The sequence below is a fragment of the Lepisma saccharinum genome, chromosome 10 (assembly GCF_977018435.1).
Source record: "Lepisma saccharinum chromosome 10, izLepSacc3.1, whole genome shotgun sequence".
NCBI lineage: Eukaryota > Metazoa > Arthropoda > Insecta > Zygentoma > Lepismatidae > Lepisma > Lepisma saccharinum.
In genome coordinates, this window is record NC_139238.1 from 31,658,628 (window position 1) to 31,680,317 (window position 21,690).

The 21,690-nt window shown below is 42.2% G+C and overlaps 1 protein-coding gene across 1 annotated transcript in view; it reads right to left on the bottom strand.

Annotated features, from left to right (window-relative positions):
* The window catches only part of LOC145994307 (protein takeout-like), a 67,464-nt gene that overhangs the window by 13,026 nt on the left and 32,748 nt on the right, over positions 1 to 21,690 (bottom strand). The gene's annotated exons all lie outside the window — the stretch shown is intronic.

Genomic DNA, 21,690 nt, shown 5'->3' on the forward strand with positions numbered 1-21,690 from the left:
AACATTCTACTGCAGAGAGAAAGAGAGAGAGGGGGGTTTCCTATCTTGGTAGAGTAGTACAGCAATACAGTCTATATTTGACATTTACTTCTTCATTTTAAAACATCTCTCACAATTACATATGTATGTATGTAAAGTAACTAACTCTCTAGGCTTCGTAAACCCGAAGGTTTATGGCTGCAACAACACAAGCCTTCCATCTGTCCCTATCCTTGTCAAGATCAGTCCAATCTTTTTCATCCTTATCGGTTTCCTTTAGATCCATCTCAATCTTGTCTTGGCCTTCCTATAGGTCTCTTACCATCAGGTTTCTCAACAAGAGTCCTGTAAATTCTTCTTTCCTCTCCCATTTGTGCCACATGACCTGCCCACCTAAGTCTTCTTCATTTAATAATTCTAATAATATCCGGAAATGAATACGAGGAGACAGGTGAGTGGTTTCATAATTTAAAACATGTAGGCCTATGTATATATGCATTTCATCTTTTCTGGCTACAAAATAAAATATTTTAAAATAACTACATTAATACATGTAAAATTGTACCTTTGTGGGTTCCAAATATACCAAATCTCCAAACCATGTCAAATTTAATTATCTACTTAATTTGAATTAATTAGAATTTGACACAAACAATTAACACACTATTTTTATTATTATAAGTACACCATCTTGCTTTTTCATTCATATCAACATGGCGGAGTGTTAAGTACAGCTCGCTACCAGGCCAAAGGGCCGAGTTTAAATCCCGGCTTTGGCTTAGGTGTTCTTTATGAGTGCCTCTTTATCAATTTCATCATATCATCACTCATCCGCCTTGTAATCAAGGGCTCCCGGGTTCGATACCCAGTGGAGGTACCACTTTCGATCCCACTTTAAACTGTAGGTCCAGTCACTTAAAGCACCAAATCAACCAACCAAAACAACCAATTATGTCATAATTATACGTTAAATTTTTGAATAGGATTCTTAATTTGTGGAGCCTCATACCACTGTGTCATATGCCAAAAATAGATTACTTTCTAAACTATTTGTCAGGTTACTGTGTTGAAAACTCGAAGTTGCACAATAACATGCAAATATGAGGTGTGGTTGGACTTTTTCAATATACAATCAATGTACTGTATTTAAGAATTGGTAAAACAAAGTGTATTTGTACGTAACGTGTTCTTATCAAGGATTGATAGTGACTTTCCTTGAGAACTGTTATCTCCACCTCCCAATTTTTTTATAAAAATAACGTTTTCAAATGAAAGCAGAAAAGAACCATGGCAACATGAAAGTGGCATGCAAACCCTCCTTAACACGTTAACTGCCACGAGAGTTGTATTTAACTCACGCTAATTTTGCACCCGGAGCCTCGTGAATGTGTATTTAATTCACACGACTATTTACCTTTGGGAGCCTCGTGGTACACAGAGAACTCACGCCATCGTGCCATAACATTTATTTATTTATTTATTTGTTTGTTTGCTTCCTACAGAGATAATCTCCAATTACAGGAAAGCTTACATAATTCAAATAATAAACATATAAAAGTGTAGATTACATACAAACACACACACAAACGCATTTATACACACAAGATTATAAGTGAAGTTCTACAGGAAAGAAACATATATACATCCAACCATATACATAAATATTCATTGTTCAGAACATAGCCTTTACAGAGTATTGAACGGAAAAAATAATAATAATAATAATAAAAATAGCATAGCAGGTAAAATAATTTCAGAACAATGGAAAAATACACAGTAGAATGGATTGACAGATGTATATCTAGTCTTTTTCAAAAATTGTTTTTTGTGATTTTAGATACAAGGAAAGTGGCAGACTAAAATCCAGATTTTCATGCTTTGTAGAAATATTATTATATGCAGAACAAAGTCTGAATAAAGGTGATGATTTGTATTTTTCTGTTCTCGGGATATCACAGAGGAAAAGGTGTCGCATCCGAAGATTATATTTTCTAGTATTAAATTTAAACTGAAGAAGAAAGTAGACCTAGTGCCCCGGTTCTGAATAATCTTTTGGGGCTCGAATCATCATGTGGGGCTCGTCGTAGCCTTTTATGATGTATATTTTGAGGACAGAGTTGGCAACACTGTGGGCCCTTATTGTAGCCTTTTATGAGGGGGGTCTATTGCCTCTTGTTTACATCTGGCAACACTGCCGTAGATTTTCTGACAGTGTTGTCAACCTACTGGGTTTTTCACTGTAAATTTTCGTTAAAGGACCTGAGAGGCCCATGTATTTTTTATGTTTGGCAACACTGTTGGGGGCACAGAGTTGGCAACACTGTGGGCCCTTATTGTAGCCTTTTATGAGGGGGGTCTATTGCCTCTTGTTTACATCTGGCAACACTGCCGTAGATTTTCTGACAGTGTTGTCAACCTACTGGGTTTTTCACTGTAAATTTTCATTAAAGGACCTGAGAGGCCCATGTATCTTTTATGTTTGGCAACACTGTTGGGGGCCTAGTGTTGGCAATACTGTGGGTTTTTACTTGAGGCTTGGGTTTTGCCAACCCATCCGAAGAAAATTCCACTATATGATCTTTCACTGGCTAAGCTAACCTACAAATAGGAATTGGCAGCACTGACGAGGCTCGAATTATTATTTGAGGCTCGAATCATTATTTGATGCTCGAATCATCATTTGAGGCTCGAAACGAATCGCTAAATATAAAATAAAATAACAATGCCTATGAACCTGTTTGGCTTCAGGAAGCAGGCTATGGAGGCATCCGCCCAAAGCGCACCGTCGCCACCTGCAAGCTGGGACCTGTTACCCTCCCTATTATCTAAACTCAACGGTTTGTTGATTATACACTTGAATAGCATCCTGACCCAGTACGACGAGGATGTGGGCAAGACTTTCTACATATTCAACAACAACTTGAATTATTACCAATTCCCCATCTCCGGCAAACTGCAGTTTGACATGAATCCCGAGAATAAAGGAGAGGCCAAAATTTCCTCCGGCAAGAACATCTATCGCATCAAACACGATAGGATGAACAGTACCACCACGTACGATGTATCTGCTGGCGATCGCCTGTACATAGAGCTCTTGGACGACTACGACAAACTCATCCCTCTTTTCATAGAAATGAAAATTAGCTATCCTATAATAAATAACAATAATGCCTAACGATATTTTTGGCCATACGAAACGCGACGACCATGGCGACGAGCTTCTCATGCTCGACGTCAGGGTCAAGAAGCTGCGAAGCGATCTGCAGGCCCTCCAGTCCACGCTCAACTCCAGCCTCCAGTCTGAGATAGCCAGCTTGCAATCTCAGTGCTTGGACCCTGTACTCAAGATTGATGCAGAGCTAAAATCGCTGCTGCAAAAATACACCGACCTCGCGTCGATAGACAATCTCGACAAGCTGGCACTGAGTGTGGGCAATCTGCAGAACGAACTTCTGAAGCTGCAACAAACGCAAACCTTAGACGTTGAACAGCTGAAACAACGCTTGCAGGATCAAACAAGCAACATCCAGACCGAACTGCAAACTATCATCCAAAGCATTAAAACACAAGGCGACTACGATCGCGTGAACGCTAGTATTGCTAAATTGCGCGAACAGTTTCAATCTTTCGAAATCCCTACGTTGGAAAGCATCAAGGCTGAGCTTCAAACGGATGCTTTGCATGCGGCCATCAACGAAGTAAAAACTAAACTCCAAACGCTGGAGGATTTTATCAACAATCTACCGTCGTCCAGCGAACTGAACGCCATTGCCCGTAGCGTGGCCAACATCAAACTCCAACTTGAGACCTACGAGGATTTCGGGAAGCTGCAAAGCACCATAACCCATATTGAGGATGCCCTTGCTGCCATTAGAAATGATCTGGCGAACGTTCACGATGAGCTGGAAACCAAACTGCCGGGCATCAGGGATACACTGGCCAACGTCCAACAGCAAATCGCCAAACTGGAAGATCTGAATGCAGAATCCGAGTTGTCTCATTTCCATCACTTGATCGACGACATACAGACTAAGTTGGAAACCCTGCAACAATCTACCCCCACCCAGGATGACATAACGCAACTGCAAGAAGGCATACGTGCTGCTGCCGATGCCTCCGAGTTGGACGCGGTGAAAAAAGCTTTGGAATCACTCCAAAACACGGTGGCCACCCTGCCTACCTCTCAGGAACTGAAAAGCGTGAAGAGAACTCTCAACCGAATACTCAAATCCGACGACATCAAAAACATCCAATCCGAAATTGAATCGATACGGGGGTCTGTCGCGATTTTACCTACCAACCAGAACATCACCGAGCTGCATGAATTGTTTGCGGAAATTAGAACCCAGATCCACGACCTTGTAATACAGAGCTCCAAGTTGACGCTTGTAGAAAGCCTGCAGCAGATTATTGCCAGCGTGAAAGAGCAAATTGGGAGTATCGAGGCAAGTCAGGAATCGACTATAGCTAATTTCAGCACCCAACTACATGACTTAAATGAAAAATTCAAGAGCCTTATTGTCGATGTAAAGATCAAACCAAACTACGACACTGTTGTTCATGCTATCGAGGAACACCTGGAATCGGTGAATGGCAGATTGGAGGATGTGGAGACTGAGGTTCGAACCAACGTAAACACTCTAAATGCCAGCATCGACAATCTCAAGTCTACGATTGTCATCGAACTGTACAGCATACCAAACAGAGAGTTCTCCTCCCCTTTCAATCCAGGTTACAAACTCTACATGTTGACTCCTGCAAAAGCCTATCATCAATTTTTCCTCGCTGGCACACTTCAGTTCGTCAAGGTTTCCTATTGGTCTTTGCCTCACGCAACCCATTACCCAATCATGACCGTGACGAACATTGGCGATGAGCCTAAAATAAGAGGAGTTGAGCTGGTCGATTTCACACACCCCGAAAGTCGCGAGACTGCCTATGCCGAAGATGCCACTCAAATTATCGACATAGAAATAGGTGACAAGCTGTATATAGAAAACCCAGCATTGTCTGCAGCCAGAAATCCCATCCAGGCTATATTCTTATTTTCGCGCCATGTCTAGGCGGGGTATCGTGAACGAGCTTCATAAACCTGCACGACGAAACTACAAACGACTGGCGGTGGTGACCAAAGGCGTGGATGACCTTTGGCAGGCTGACCTTGTGGAAATGAGTAGCGGCAACCTAAAAAATTTACATAAAATCAATAAAGGATACAAGTATCTTCTTACTGTTGTAGATACATTTTCAAAATTTGCGTGGGCTTTGCCCCTCAAGGCTAAAACAGGTGTGTGCGTAATGGAAGCATTCAAAACTATTTTCAATAAAAGTGGCAGGCGACCTCGATTTCTTCAAACGGATAACGGAAAAGAATTTTACAACTCGATATTTCAACAGTTTGTTCAGAAGCAAAATATTCAACATTACTCGATTTTCAGTCACATCAAAGCCAGCGTAGTAGAACGTTTTAACCGTACTCTCAAAACACGCATGTGGAAACGATTTACGCTTCAAGGTAACCACAAGTGGGTCAATGTGCTTCCGGAACTCGTAAACGATTGTAATCACAGTTTGCATAGCACGATACGCATGAAGCCTGCCGATGTCAGCAAGTCTGATGAGGCACGACTGATCTCTACTGTTTATTGCCCCAAGTACCGGCCCACTAACAAAAAACCGAAATTCAAAATTGGAGACCAAGTAAGAATTAGTAAATTTAAGCGCACGTTTGAAAAAGGCTTTACCAAAAACTGGAGTACAGAACTTTTCACCGTTGCTCGATTGTTACCCGGTAACCGTCACACGTATATAATAAAAGATAGTCGCGACGAAATTTTGAAAGGGCGATTCTACGAGGAGGAACTCTCCAAAACAAAATACCCCAATACGTATCTTATCGAAAAAGTATTACGTAGAAAAGGTGACAAACTGTTGGTGAAATGGTTGGGACTCGAGGAAAAAAGTTGGATCGACGCAAACGAGGTGATTGTGTAACGGGTGCTTGGGATGTGGTGAGGCGACTGCCAGATTTTCCCCCGGAGCGTCAGGCTAGGAAAAACGGTGAATTGTTGCCGGACAACATTCGCAGCCTTATTGTCGGACCTTCAGGGTGTGGCAAAACAACTTTACTTATTGATAATTTTCTTCTTGCTCCCGACTGGTTAGATTGGAAGAACAGACACTTGTATGTTTTTTCCAAAAGTTTGGAGCAAGCAAAATATCAACAGCTGACAAAACTGTACGAAGGGCTGAGCATAGCTATTTTTGCCTCCGAAGTAATGCCACTAGACTGCTGCCATGAAAATTCGGTGGTGGTCTTCGACGATGTCATCCTGGAGAACCATAACGAAATTCGCAATTTTTTTACACAGGGGCGGCACAGAGGCATGGACTGCTTCTACCTTGCTCACACTTTTTCTAAAATTCCCAAGCAGCTTCTCCGAGACAATGCTAATTTTATTTGCTTGTTTCGTCAAGACCACACCAATTTAAAACATGCTTACGATGATTATGAGTAGTGGTATTGGGTCGTTTCAAAGTAGTACTTGGCAGGTATCCCCTTTTTTTACCAATTGAATATCACTTTTTGACATATTTTGACAATTTTTTGTCGATGTTTTAGCGTTTAGCAATGTTTTTAGTATAATTTTCACTATACTCATTTTTCCCCCACTCGTACTTGGTAGGTATCCCCTTTTTTTACCAATTGAATATCATTTTTTTGACATATTTTGACAATTTTTTGTCGATGTTATAGCGTTTAGCAATGTTTTTAGTACAATTTTCACTATACTCATTTTTCCCCCACTCGTACTTGGTAGGTATATCACGATCTTACGTGATACAACTTAACCTATTTTTTTTTTACGATTTTTTAATTTTTTTTACGATCCTAAGTGATATAACTTAACCTATCATTTTTTTTATTTACGTACCGAACTAAGCTACAAGGGACTCTGTTTGTTTTAATATTTTAGTATTATAAGGTTTTCACAAATTTTATATAACCTAAAATGTGTTGGATGTTGATTTTTAGTATGTGGCAATTTTTTATGAATTTTAAAACTGCTCTGTGACCCTCTCGTTCTTCACGTCGTAGGCGAAGGACTTCTCTGCAATTAGGATGACACTGCATAGGGTATCCTCGGGCAAGGCATCGTGGAACTCGCAGACGACCTTGATGTTGGTTCGATCGTTGACTACAACCTTCTTTCTCTTAGATGTGTTGATGACGGTCATGGGTCTCCGTGCTTTGAATTCGCTGGGCGTGTAGTACATGTCCACGCTTCCCTCGGTCACGCGTTTGTAAGCCGTGTAAGCTTCGTAAAGTTTGAGGTAATCGTTTTTGATCACGTCGAGGTTGTAATTCTCGCGCGGGAACACTTCGTTCCTACCGTTCTTCAGATAAACGTTCTTGATCTTGCAGTCGTCGAACTTGCTGGAATCTTTTTCCTGATTCTTGTCCCTCCCGGTCTGAAAAAGCACCACGACGAAATCTGGCATGTCGAACTGTATGTTGTTGAACTGCGTCGTCACGTCGAATTCCATGTGACTTCCCGACGCCATCTTCTGCACGCACTGGTAACCGTGAAAGTGAATCGACACCTGCGGACTTTTCAAGATCTCCGCTTTGTACTTGAGGGCGTAGTTTGTTTCGTATTCCACCACCGGCATTCTCAATTCCATGCTTCGGATGAGGCATTTCGCTGCTTCGGGTAAAGTGTTGGCTATCGGCGTGGTGCCGTCCGGACCCAAAGTAGCGTATCGCATCAGTGCGTCGTTGTCGTTGGCCGCTCTTCGAAACGTGATCCTCAGTCCACCCTTCCACATGATCTCCTTGTAATCCGAGAAGAAACCTGGCAGCAGACGCATGGGAAAGAGCACCGTGTGACTTTTTGTTGATATTTTGGTTCCGGCTTCGAATCCCCCAGCCTGGTAGTACGCTGCGTCCGTTTTGGATAATTTCAACGTTCCCACTGCCGTCGACGTGATGCCTGGATAATCTATTCTGTCGATGACGGTGTTGTGTTTTTTTACCTCCACCTGCGAGAACAGGTGAGGCACGAAGTTGTCCACGAGTATCAAGTTTGCTGCTGCGGGAAACGCGTCTCCGCTTTCTTTCTTCACCACGTCGAATTGAAGGTAGAGGTCCGCTCTGTGAGGATGAATAAACCCGTCGCCTACGTCCACGTCGTATTCGATCTCCCTGTTTGCCTCGTTGAGATTGGCGAACGTGCGACGGTTGGGAGGGAAAGATTGCAATTCGTAACTTTCGATTTGCTCCATTTTACATGTATGGTTATTTATTATACGTTGATCTCCACGATGGCCGTCGTAGTGGCACCTGCGAAATCCACCACGTCTCCTTTCTCGTTCGTCACCACCAACTCTATGTCGTCTATGCGGTTGCGACATACTGGAAAATAGATCGGCGAAGAGGGCGTGTAGATGATCGGTTCCATGAATTCGGAACTTGGTTTGAAAGTGGCTATGATTCCCGTCTGCTTGTGACTTCCTAACAATCCGTCCGAGGATTTCGTGATCATACCTTCTGCCACGTTGCAGTGTACGTTCAGAGTTTCGATGGCCAAGAATTTAGGAATATTGGTTGCCACGTGCTTGATGCCAGCTTCGAGTTTTGTGTCGTTCTCGAAACCTAAAAGTTCTCCCATGGTGCCCAGGTCCACGGTCTCCGTCGCGGATAGGATTTCCACTCTGTGAGTGACCGAATTTTGAGAAAAGTATGTGCCTTTGGGTAACTGAGCTTGCAAAGTGGAAAGATTGTATTGTCCTGGCGTGACGACGATGTGTTCGCTTCCGACGCTAATTTTGTTGTTGTGCTGCGTAACATTAGGTATGAGGTACATGCTGTAGAATGCACGCAGAGCCACGGATTTAGGATAGACAATGTCGTCGTGCAGCGTGAGTTTCAAAATTGAAGATTCGCTCGTGAGATGGAACACGCCCATCCTAGTGATGCTGTTTGAGGTTCCACAATGCTTTCTGGAAATCCTTGATCGTAGGGTTATTTATTTTAGAGAGAAACGCGAGCACGGAGAGGCAGAGATGACCGCAGTTCACGTCTCCGAAATCTTGAATGCGTTCGTCGTTGTAGTATATGGAGGTTTTGTTTGTTTTCAGATAATGAATTAAATTTGTAGGTGGAACACCTCCGAAAGAATCGAAAACGAATGCTTTATCATCATTTTTGTGGTAACATATCCAATGCGTGCCTGGATTTTCTTGACCGTCCAAGTTGACTACTCCGCATTCTCTTCTTTTGACGCTTGAAGGTAACGAGTCGGACATGAAAACTCCTCTGAAGTGTTTGATTTGTAACGGTTCGATCAGAGATTCAATGTCTCGGTTGGTGAGTGCTTCTGTTTCTTTTTTTTATATTTCTTCAAAGCATCAAGGTTGCTTTTTTGTTTTTTGGTTATACCTTTTCCCTTCTTCTCCATGGCCAGGTTGTGACGTTTCTGTTCTTCCAATTCCGCCTTGTTCTTCTTCGAGTCGATGACGGTTTTCGCAATGGCGGCACTTCCGCCGGCCAAACTTCCAACGGCCCCTAATGCTGCCAGGATGGCCGGGATGCTGAATATGAAACCTCCGATTTTTTGCTGTTTCCGCGAACGCTGCAATCTTTTCAATTGAGGTGTGCTGAGCAGCAATTTCATTCCGTGTCCTTTCGACAAGCAAGAACGTTTCTTCTCGCGTTGTTTCTTGGTGAGTAACCCATCGAGGGCACCTAGATTTTTAAGATTGGAGTATGGTATCTGGTACACGACACCCTTGGGCTTCATGTTGATGCTCTATGTGTTATTTTCACGGTATGTTATTTATATATATATTCTGAGATTTTTTCTTGTGTAGTTTTTTTTACGGTATGTTATTTATATATTTTCAAGGCCTCGCAGTCGTTACACAAATTCTATTACGTGCTTCGTTTTCTTGCCAAGAAGTTCCTTTGTCCCCTTGTACACGATTCGAGTTTTGTTCTCGATTAAAATAGATAGCTTCTCGTCGGATAACATGTTAGCGTATCGATCCGGTAAAAATAGACTGTATTGTGCGTTGAGCAACAGGCGTACCTTGGGACCATACTGGGTGGAAACGATTGAACCGGAAGTTATCGTGTAAGGTTTGTCGACTTCCAATTCCTGAATTTTTACATACTCGACTGACAAATTTAGCATTTGTTTTAATGCTTGGAGATCGCTCATTTTTTCAGTTGTCAGAGTGTTAGAGAGAAATTTAATTGCTTTTTTTTCACGATGTGTGTTATTTATATATACCGAAGATTATTTTTTTACGATGTGTGTTATTTATATATCAAGTTTTTTTTTTTACGGTATGTTATTTATATACCCCACCCCAATTTTTGTTTCGTGTTCATGGCGATGGTGGTACCCAGTGCGGCGACCCGTTCACCCAGCCATGCGTCTTTGCTCACGAACCTTTCGAAAGCTGCATGTTCCAATTTTTTGTCTGCTTCGTGACGTGCATCCAGATCCGTCTGCGTGGTGTTGTAAGCGATGTCGTGATCTTTGCATGCCGCGTCCAACGGATTCACACCCTTGTCTCCTCTCTCCAATCTTTTCTCGAGTTTGGTACCCGGTCCGCAGTACTGGTAGCCAGGTAGATGCATCTCGAAAGGTAACTTGTTGATGATGTCGTTCACGAGTCCCTTTCCTTCGGCCACGTTCCAAAATTTCGGAGGCAGCGTGTTGATGATTTTGATCAGGTAACCTATGCCCTTGTCGTCGTTCACGATGAAGTTGGAAAGTTTCGTGCTGATCATGTCCACGATGCCAACCTTCTCGTTGTAGAAATTACGGTTGCCTGCATTCTCTTCGCCGGCTATCACCAACAATCGGTCCACGAGTTTCCTAACGTCGTCCACCCAAACGAATTCTTTGGGTAACGTGTTGTAGCGTTTGACGCCGCTGCCTGTTTTGACCTGGTTCCAAATCGGTTTGATGAGATTCCTGTACTTCTCGCCGCTGCTCGATTTCACCCTATTCTGCGAGGCGTCGTTGTTCTGGTACAAGGCATCCGTCATGATCAGAATTTCCTTGTAACTTTGGTAATCTTCGTCGGTGTAATCTTTCGGCTCCTTTTTGGCGACGAGTTCCCACAGTCCCACCGTACCCGGATACCTGTTCCAACTATCCTTGTCGCCTAAATTGACTTTAATGTCGTTGCCTTCGAAGGTCACCTTCGATTTCCCAATCTTCCACACCACACCGCCGCCTTCGCTGGTTTCCATGCTGGGATACAATCCGAACACTTCATCCTTGTCGAATTTCCCCGTGCTCAGGTAGTCTCGTGCCAAAGGTCCCAACTCGATTTTATCCGAAGACGACGACGTGCTGCCTATGGCTCGACGTCGTGCCGGTACATCCTTCAGTTCGAACGGTGTCGAAGGAATGCTCGAAATAGGTGTGGGTACGGCGTAACTTTTAGCTGCGAGCGGTACGAGTTCATTAATCAAATTTTTATTTTGTTCCGTGACACTTTTAATTTCTTTACCTAGACTGCTGATGGCATCGATCACAGGTTGATCCTGACGTTTCTTCTCTTCGTAGAATCCGCGATTCTCGGATTTCCAACCTTTGAAGCGTTTCGCGAGGTAATCGCGAAGCTTGAGATTTTCGTCTTCAATTTTTCGTTTCGTCATGACGTTATTTATATACGTCGTTTCTCACAACGTTGCAACGTTTAGAAAGTCGTTGATTTTGTTTCTGTATTTTCCGTCGTTGGGTTTCCTCGTCATGTCGATCGTCGCGAATCCGAAATCGTCACCGTTCCAGCAAGTAGAGCAGCCTTCCGAAAATTGATTGTAGTTCATGTCTCCGCCTACGTAGTCATCGTACGCGTGCTTGAGGTTGGTGTGATCTTGACGAAACAAACATATGAAATTGGCGTTGTCGCGTACTAACTGTTTTGGAATTTTGGAAAACGTTTGAGCTAGGTAGAAGCAATCCATTCCTTTGTGACGACCTTGCGTGAAAAAGTTGCGAATTTCATTTTGATTTTCCAGGATGGCGTCGTCGAACACGACGACTGAATTTTCACGACAATCGTCGAGTGGTTTTATTTCCGAGGCGAATGTTGCAATGTCCAGACCATCGTACAGTTTCATCAGTTGCTGGTATTTGGATTGCTCCAAACTTTTCGAGAACACGTACAGGTGCCTGTTCTTCCAATTTAACCAATTCGGTGCGAGGAGAAAATTGTCCACGAGAAGTGTCGTTTTCCCACACCCCGAAGGACCTACGATCAGACAGCGGATGCTGTCGGGAAGCAACTCGCCGTTCTTTTTTTTTCTCGTTTGACTTTCCGGATCCGGTAGACGCTTCACCACGTTCCACGTACTCACAAGATCACTTCGTCCGCGTCGATCCAACTCTTTTCTGGAAGTCCCAGCCATTTGACAAACAGTTTGTCACCTTTCCTACGCAATACTTTCTCGATCAGGTACGTGTCGGGGTGTTTTGTTTTAGAGAGTTCCTCTTCGTAAAATCTTCCTTTCAAAATCTCGCCGCTACTATCTTTTATTATATACGTGTGTCGGTTTCCGGGTAGAACTCGAACCACCGTAAAGAGTTCCGTGCTCCAATTTTTTGTGAATCCCTTCTCGAAGGTGCGTTTGAATTTGCTGATCCTCACCTGGTCTCCAATTTTGTATTTAGCTTTTTTTGTCGTGGGTGTGTACTTTGGACAGTAAACTGTAGAAATTAAACGCTGCTCGTCGGACTTGGTAACGTCGGCTGGCTTCATGCCTATCGTTCTGTGTACCGTATCATTATAGGTGTCGACGAGTTCCGGCAGGATGTCGACCCATTTGTAATTTCCCCGAAGCGTGAATCGTTTCCACATGTGTGTTTTCAAGGTTCGATTGAATCTTTCCACGATGCTGGCTTTGATGTGACTGAAGGTCGAATAATGTCGAACGTCATGTTTTTGAATAAACTTTTGGAATACGGCGTTGTAAAATTCTTTACCGTTGTCCGTTTGCAGAAACCGTGGTCGTCTGCCGCCGCTTTCGCGAAAAATTAATTTGAATGGTTCCGTGACGCACGTTCCCGTTTTCGCCTTCAAAGGTAGAGCCCATGCAAATTTCGAAAACGTGTCTATGACGGTGAGGAGGTACTTGTTGCCCTTGTTCAATTTATGCACGTTTTTCAAATTGCCGCTACTCATCTCCACGAGGTAACTTTGCCAGAGGTCGTCGATACCCTTCGTTACCACAGCCAAACGTTCGTAGTTACGGCGTGCAGGTTTATGCAATTCTTCGACGATGGCTTGCCTAGACATTTTTTTAGAGATTACGTTTCAAGAGAAGCACAAGCGTGATGGGATTCAAAGAGGGTGGCACTTCGCTCGTGTTTTGAATGATCAGCTTATCGCCGGCACTCACGTCGAAAACGGTGAGATCTTCGTCTTCGTGTATTTCATATATGTTGCGCGTTTCGTTCCAACGTGCCAGAGGAATGTTTCCTGCTTTCTGGACACCACGATTCGATATCAAAGTCATGGTGGGAACGCTAGCTTTTCTACCGTGAGACCAGTACGAAAATTCGTTTATCTGAATCGTGCCATCGAGGAGAAACTTGTAGTACGGATGATAAGGATGCAACATGTACAGTTTGTTACCTTCGACGAACGTGGAGATTCTCTGTTGATTGGGTACGCTGTTGATTTCGATGGCTTGCAGAGAATGCAGTTTAGCGAATTTAGTGTCGACGCCGAGCAGATTACTGTGAACGTGTCCGAGTTTATTTTCGATGGGCAGCAAATGCTCGACTATGGTATCTGTTACGGCAGACAACGACGGTTTGATTTTCACTTCCACGTTCAACTGCTTGTAGTTTTCGTTGAGTTCTTGCAACTTGACACCGAAAGAAGCCAGCGTTGATTCCTGCGTGGATTCCAGCACACCGACTTGATCTCTGATGTTGACCACAATGTTCTGAAGGTTCTCGACTTGATTCAATTTCGAACTTTTCTCGGTAAGATTGTTCACGATGCTTCGCATTTCGGTAAACTGCGTGTGAAGGTCGGCGACGCTCTGCGAAGTGGGCAGCGTCGACACCAGCGAAGCAAGTTCGTCTCGAATCTGTTCCACGTTCGTCGTTTCCGTTTCCAATCGTTTCAGCATACGTGATATGTTCCTTTTCAAAGCATGTAATTCTTTGGAGGTGGGGAGATTGGCCACTTTACTCTCGAGATCGCTCAACGAACTTTTGATGTCACTCGAATCGGATAGTGCCGTCACCGCCGTTTTCAATTTTTCCAAATCTTCGCTCGAAGGTACGCTCGTCCGTAACGATTCCAAGTCACCCTGTATGTTGTCCAGTACGTGATGAAAATGAGCAAGATTCGTTTCGACGTTCAAATTTTCTAAATATTCGATCTTCTGCCGAACCGTGCTTAACGTGTCCTGAATACTCGTCAACGCTCTCGCTTCAGCGTGAATATTTTTAATTTCTTCGTTGATCAATTCCAAGGACGCCTGAAGCGTAGCGATGGTGGTTTGAATGTGTTCGAAATCTCGATAGGCCTCCAGTTGAATTTTTATGTTCGCGACGCTTTTACCGATGACCTGCAGTTCGTCCGACGATGGTAGGTTCGTCATTGTATCTTCCAAAGTCTGCAACTTGGATTTAATTTCTTCCAACGTGCTGGTGAATTCTTCTTGTAATTTGGAAACAACGACATGCAAGCGTTCTACATCAATATCGTTCACGACAGTTTGAAGTTCAGAGAAATTCTTTTCTATTGCGGAAGTTCGTTCTTCGATTTCGAGTTTCAATTTTTCCAAATCTTCATTTTTCGATTGAAATTGCTGTAATTTGGCCAAATCATTTTGAAGCGAATCCACGCTCAACTGTATATTTTGAACGCTGTCGTAAGAAGGTACGTCGACATAATTTTTTATCAGCGTTTTCAGTTCGGAATCGATTTTCAGAATAGGGTCGAGACATTGCGTTTGGAGCGTAGCGATTTCCGACTCTAAACTTTTGTTTAAGGTTTCCTGCAAAGCGATCAAATCAGTCCTCAACTTCTTAACTCGAATGTCCAACATGAGAATCTCTTCTGCATGGTCCACACGCTTGGTGTTGCCGAAAATGTCGTTAGGCATTTTTGGTTAACGGTTATTTATAATAGGATAGACGATTCGTAATTCTACGAAGAGAGGAATAAGTTTGTCGTAATCTCCGAGGAGTTCCACGTAAAGATAATCTCCTGCAGACACATCGTACGTAATGTTAGAAAGTATCTTGTCGTGCTTCATTCGAAAAATGTTCTTGCCGGTAGAAATTTTGATTTCGCCTGCGTTTTCCGGATTCACGGTGATTTGAAGTTTCCCGTCGATCGGAATTTCGTAGAAATGTAAATTGTTATTAAAAACATAAAACATCTTGCCCACATCGTCATTCAGTTTCGTCCAAATGCTGTTGAGGTGAATGATCAACAGACCGTTGAGTTTAGGTAACACGGAAGGTAAGACTTTATGATCTGGTATAGTTTCCATAATGATCTGTTTTTTAAAACCGAACAAATTCATAGGCATGCTGGTTATTTATTCTCACAACGTTGCAACGTTTAGAAAGTCGTTGATTTTGTTTCTGTATTTTCCGTCGTTGGGTTTTCTCGTCACGTCGATCGTTGCGAATCCGAAATCGTCAGCGTTCCGAAAATTGATTGATCAACAGACCGTTGAGTTTAGATAACATAGAAGGTAGAAATTTATGATCTACCGTGCGGTGTACAGTCTCCATTGTTTGCTTTTGGAAACCAAAGTGATTTATTGTCCTTGCTAGTTATTTATTGTGTATGTGAGATAGTTAATTTTTTTTATTTTAGTTATAGTTATTTAAGTTTATTTTTTTTTCATTTGCATTGCCTACAATTTTTACTAATTTCTAAACGATAGTGTCCCCAAGGCAACGTGTGGATTCCACAAGACAAAATACATCTTTTATCGTCATGCGGATCTAATGCTACTTTCCTAACTTTGTTTGTTGTAATCACGTGGTCTACACTTTGGATTCTTTGTTCTATGCTTAGTATCGTCGATTGTGAGTAAAGGCAATCGATGTAATCGTGGAAGGTGAGTTTGTTCTCCACCGTATTTTTGCCCACACCTTTTGCTTTCTTCGTGACGCTACTCTCTGTTCTCATGGCATACATCTTCGAACGCAAACCCGCGAACTCAACAATAATATCACCGTTACATTCATCTTTCAGTTTACCTAGGATTTTTTTGTTGAGGGATGGAATTCCAAATCTGTTGGGTTGAGGGTACGCAGAAGTATCGAAATACTCAAGCATGGAAGGATTTTTTATGTCTTCGTATAGGTTAGGTGTTTGTATGCTGTAAATGAAGCTGTCGGTGTCCGTGTACAAAAGTGATATTTTATCATTGTAGAAGGGTTTCATCACGTCATAATGAAATTCGAACATGTAAAGTTTCGACAAGTCGAGAACCGTTGCGCCAACGTAAATTGGTTTTCTGAATTTCATCAATTTTATATGTAGATTGAAAAGTGCCAAATTCTCGTTGTAAATTTTTCTCGACTTGAATCTAGGATCGGCTATCCACTTCCGACATTTATTCTTATCGGAAATTAATTTCACGTCTACGTGCTTTCTAACATTCTCCATGGTCTTTCCGTACACCGCATTGTTCATTAATTTAAAAAAATCCTTGTCTAAATCGGAAGTAGCAGCTGTTCTATGTTGTGTGTTAGTTTCTATGTAAGGTCTTAACCACGTGGAATGTTTAAACTTTAGTATTCTTCTAACATTTACTATCTGAACACCCTTCCCAATCAAAAACTGGAGATTCTTGTAGTGGACGACGTATCTCTGTTTAGAGTCCAATGTTAACAAAAGCTTGTCTTGAACTGAGTCGGGTGGACATTTGATTTCGGGAGTCGGAGGCAAATCCGAAAACGTGTCGTGCTGGTGGTCGGAGAATTGGAGATCTACCTCTGCGAAGAAACCACACTCGCCATCGTCGAAATGAATAATGTCTATCGAAGTGGGATCTAACCATTCGAATCCCCCGTAAGGAAGTTTCTGAACCATGGCATGTCCGTAGAGATTATTAACGTCGGCGTAGAAGATGTAATTCGATGCTCGATTTGAATCGTAATCTTCTTTCATGTGTACGTTATTAGCTTTCGCATGTCTCTGTACGCATTGCACCATTCCACCTCGTATCCCTCTTTCGATAAATAGCAACATGTCAACGTCCGATATCAGTTCCAGCTTGACCTTTGTCTGGAATAACATTGCCGACCACGCTAATCCCGGTAGACTGTAGAAATACGCTGGATCTAATTTGTAAATATTCGTTGCCGTTTTCCTGAACGCCTGAAAAACATCCGCGAGTATCGTGACGTCTAATTTTAAGTAGGCATCGTGGTAGTCTCCGAGTGTCCTACATTCTAATTTCTCCCACATGAGTTGCGCGTGTTGGTATTCTTCGTCCGTGATTCCTTTCTCTCTGAGTCTGCTGTAAAATTCCCTTGGAGGTGGGAGAACGTCGTCGTTAAATTTAGAATCATCACTAACATATTCGTAAGGATAAATCCCTTTACGTCTAACGAGTTCTATGTCTACGTTGGGAAAACTAGCTCTAGTTATTGTGAATTGATCGTCGGTGAGTTTGTTCGCTAAAGCATCCAGACTTGCAGAGAGAAATCTATACGAATCCAGGAAGCGCATCTCGATTGTATTTTTCGTTCCCGGAATCGACACTTGCTTGCTGAGACTAATGTAGCGTTCTTCATTCTCGGCCAAGACACCTATACGTTTCGGATCGTAGCCAAGATGTCTCACCAGGTGGTGAAAATCATATCCGCTTCCGTTGTGAAAAAATATGGGGATGAATTTAGGTTTCTGGATTTTAAGATTGCACGTGTTGCAAATTCCACCTATGTAGTTTCCGCTGAAATGATCGTGGTGGAATATTTTTTTGTTCTCATCAGTGAAACTTTGATCACATACCGGACACACCTCAGTGGAATTGTAATTTTGAAGTTCATTTTCAGTTAAAGGTGCTATCGGTTTTGATGTAAGCAGTACGCTACCAATTACCTCAACCTCCTCCACCATTTTTTCCAGGAAGTGTTCGATTACATTTGGCCCGCGGTATATATATGCTTCATTTATTTTATCACGTCGCACAACAACATAGCCGAAACTGTTTGGTTGATGAAGCTGGTACGGCGTTGTGGAGGAAAATTCGGGATCCGGTTCGCAGTAGGAGAGTGGTTTGAGGAACGCCTCGAAATCTGCGACGATGATTGCAGGATGTTCCAACAATGCCTTGTGCATTTTGAATTCTTCGACTTCGTTCGTTTCGGGCATCAACATTCTAGCCGGTCTGTTGTCGCCGCAATAAATTTTATGTTCGGCAAGTTTCTCCAGAGCAATTTGACGACTATGAAGATTTTGATGATCACGTCGGTCACGATCGTCGAACGTGGTTAGGCATCTTGGACAAACTTCGATGCAATGTTCATGCTTGGTTGATTGACTTCTGACCAAACGTGATAGTGAACGAATTAGCGTGTAGTGATGAACATCCTCGTTTGAAATAAGAAGGAGATTAATCACACGAGCATCGTCATCGTCGATATCGCTTATCCTGACAGGATGCACGAGATATTTATCTGACGTGAAGGAATATACATTAATAGCGATGCGTTTTCCGGCACGATTTTCGAACTTTGTTATATCCGACAATGTCACCGGGTATTCGATGCCAGACATTACACTTTCAAAGTCGGTCTCGTATTGTTTGTAATTAGAAACCTGTTCTGGATTATTTGACCAATGAATCGGATGAAGTTCTGCCAACACACACCAGAGGAAACACTTGTTATCGCTGTTCTGTATATTTAACACAGCCCTCTTGTGTTGAATGTTCGGTGGAAGAGGAACGTAGCTGGAAGCGCGAAGAGGCGAGAATCGGTTCACGTAAACGGTTAACGTGTGAGGACTTCCACACAGAGACCATCCCGACCCTTTAGCCTCGAAATCGTCATGTTTCTTAACCAGCTCGTTGGTAACTTTATAATAGAAGTTGTCCAAATTTTCGACGTCAGCAAAATAAAGTGTCTGGTTTTTTGTACGATGATAAAAAATACTCGTTGTGCCATCAACTTTCTCGTATTCAGAAAACAGAACAACGTATACTTTTATAGAGTTGTTTTCAAGTTTATCTTTTAAAATATTTAGTACAGATGTTTTCGTTTCATCCAAGAAACTAAGGATGTCACGACCTGGTTCTGACTTAATTGAAAAATCCTGGAGTTGGTCGTTAAATGCAGATCTAATTGGTTTGCATTTATTAGATAATTTAATTTGCTTGGAAGTGGAAGCTTCCGTTTCTAAATTATCGATTTTCCTTTTCGATGTTCCTTGTTCGGTCGATGATTTGCAAATTTTGAGATGTTTACTTAAATTTGTAATGCTGAACATCTTTCCGCATCGAGCACAGGGCTTAGAAGGTAACGAACGATTAATTCTCGAACCTGTTTTGCTACATCTTGCCCTGTGTGCCGATAAATTGTTCCTTAACATTGGCTTCCCACAAGTAACACATTCAATTTTATCATTTTTACGATTAAAACTGGTGGTGGATGCCATTGCTTTCTCCAAAATCACAGAAATCAAAAATTCTAGTATATAGCGACACAATTTTCAGGTATGTTATTTTATATAAAATTTCTTGGAGTGATTACAAAACTCAAAAATTCAATCTACTGTAAATAGAATTTCAGGTATGTTATTTATATAGAATTTCTTGTGTGCGAATACAAAAACTCAAGAATTCAATCTATTGTAAATACAATTTTCAGGTATGTTATTTTATATAGAATTTCTTGGGGTAATTACAAAACTCAAAAAATGAATCTACTATAAATATAATTTTCAGGTATGTTATTTTATATAGAATTTTCTCGGGGGGCGAATACAAAACTCAACGTTTCAACTACTAGGACCTCATTACCATGAGCCTAATCCTAGTAAGCCACATACACACCTGTTCTTCGTATCGCATATGCTAGTAAGTCAGATGACATATTGGGAGAATCACATTTCCCCCAATGATCCCACCACAACAAACGTCGCACATGCTAGAAGCGTCACATCAAACTTCAGGTATGCATCGTGGTAATCACCGAAAGTTCGGCAACCCAACTCGACCCACATAGACTGAGCATGCTTGTACTCCTCGTCGGTAATACCTGAACCTCTCAACTGGCTGTAGAACTTATCCTGGGGAGGCAGCAACTCTTCTTCGAACTTGGAAGGGTCTGTGACGTATTCGTAGGGGTAGACCCCTTTATGTTTGATGAGTGCGACATCTAAGTTTGGGAAACTTGATGTAGTAATGGCTAGTTGGTCGTCTCTGAGCTTCCCAGCAAGAGCATCGAGGCTTGCCTGGAGGAACCTCAGAGAGTCGAGGAACCGAAGCTCGATGCTGTTGCTTGAGTTGGGGATCGGCACCCACTTGCTGATGCTAATATAACGCTTTTCGTTCTGCGCCAGGACATTGATTCTCGCATTGTCCTACCCTAGATGTGTAACCAAGTGATGGAAATCATATCCCGAGCCATTGTGAAAAAAGACCGGTATTTCATCAGACGGTTTCTTATACTTGCAGCATAGCACGGCATAGAATTTAGTGGAGTATGTAGCCAATGCATCGTTGAGGATGGATATTATCTTAGCTCGCTCGCTCTCCAGAAAACTACGCACATCGCAGAAGCTGTCTGATGTTATGTTAAAGTCTTCTAATAAATGCTCAAACGCAATTCGGTCTGCTTTCTTCGTCAGCTTGACGCATTTGGTAGGTGGCGATGCATCGAGGGAGGTTACTTCTACCTTTCGCTTGGAAGGTTGCGGTAGAGATGTTCCAGTGCTCTTGCAAGTAAGCTGGTGTCGCTTGAAGTAGTCAATAGAAAAATTGTTTCCACACTTAGAGCACAGTTTGGTCGCACATATTCGCTTTCCCGGCACACAAGTACGACAGTGCCTTTTGAAAATTTTTACTTGACACAGTAATTTGGCACGTAGGGCAATTTTTTTCAGAACGCATAATGCAGAGATTTTTTGGGGGTATGTTATTTAATACCAAATGCTGTGCAATGCAAAATATAATTGCTCACTTTTTTTAACTATTTTCTATGACCTTACTTTGGGTTTTTTTTTTTTTCGCCAAATTATATGCTTCTAGTCTCCTATACAATACAATATACGTACAATATATTGTCAACGGTATTATATTTGAGCGAGCCGCTTGTCGCCTAAACACTACAGCTCACAGGTCGGGAAAATCTGACATGAAAGCAGATAATACGCTTAAGTCTTATTTATATATAATTTTCACGGGGCGTACAATATATTGTCAACGGTATTATATTTGAGCGAGCCGCTTGTCGCCTAAACACTACAGCTCACAGGTCGGGAAAATCTGACATGAAAGCAGATAATACGCTTATGCCTTATTTATATATAATTTTCACGGGGCGTTCAATATTGTCAACGGTATTATATTTGAGCGCGTCGCTTGTCACCTAAACACTACAGCTCACAGGTCGGGAAAATCTGACATGAAAGCAGATAATACGCTTATCCTTATTTATATATAATTTTCACGGGGCGTACAATATATTGTCAACG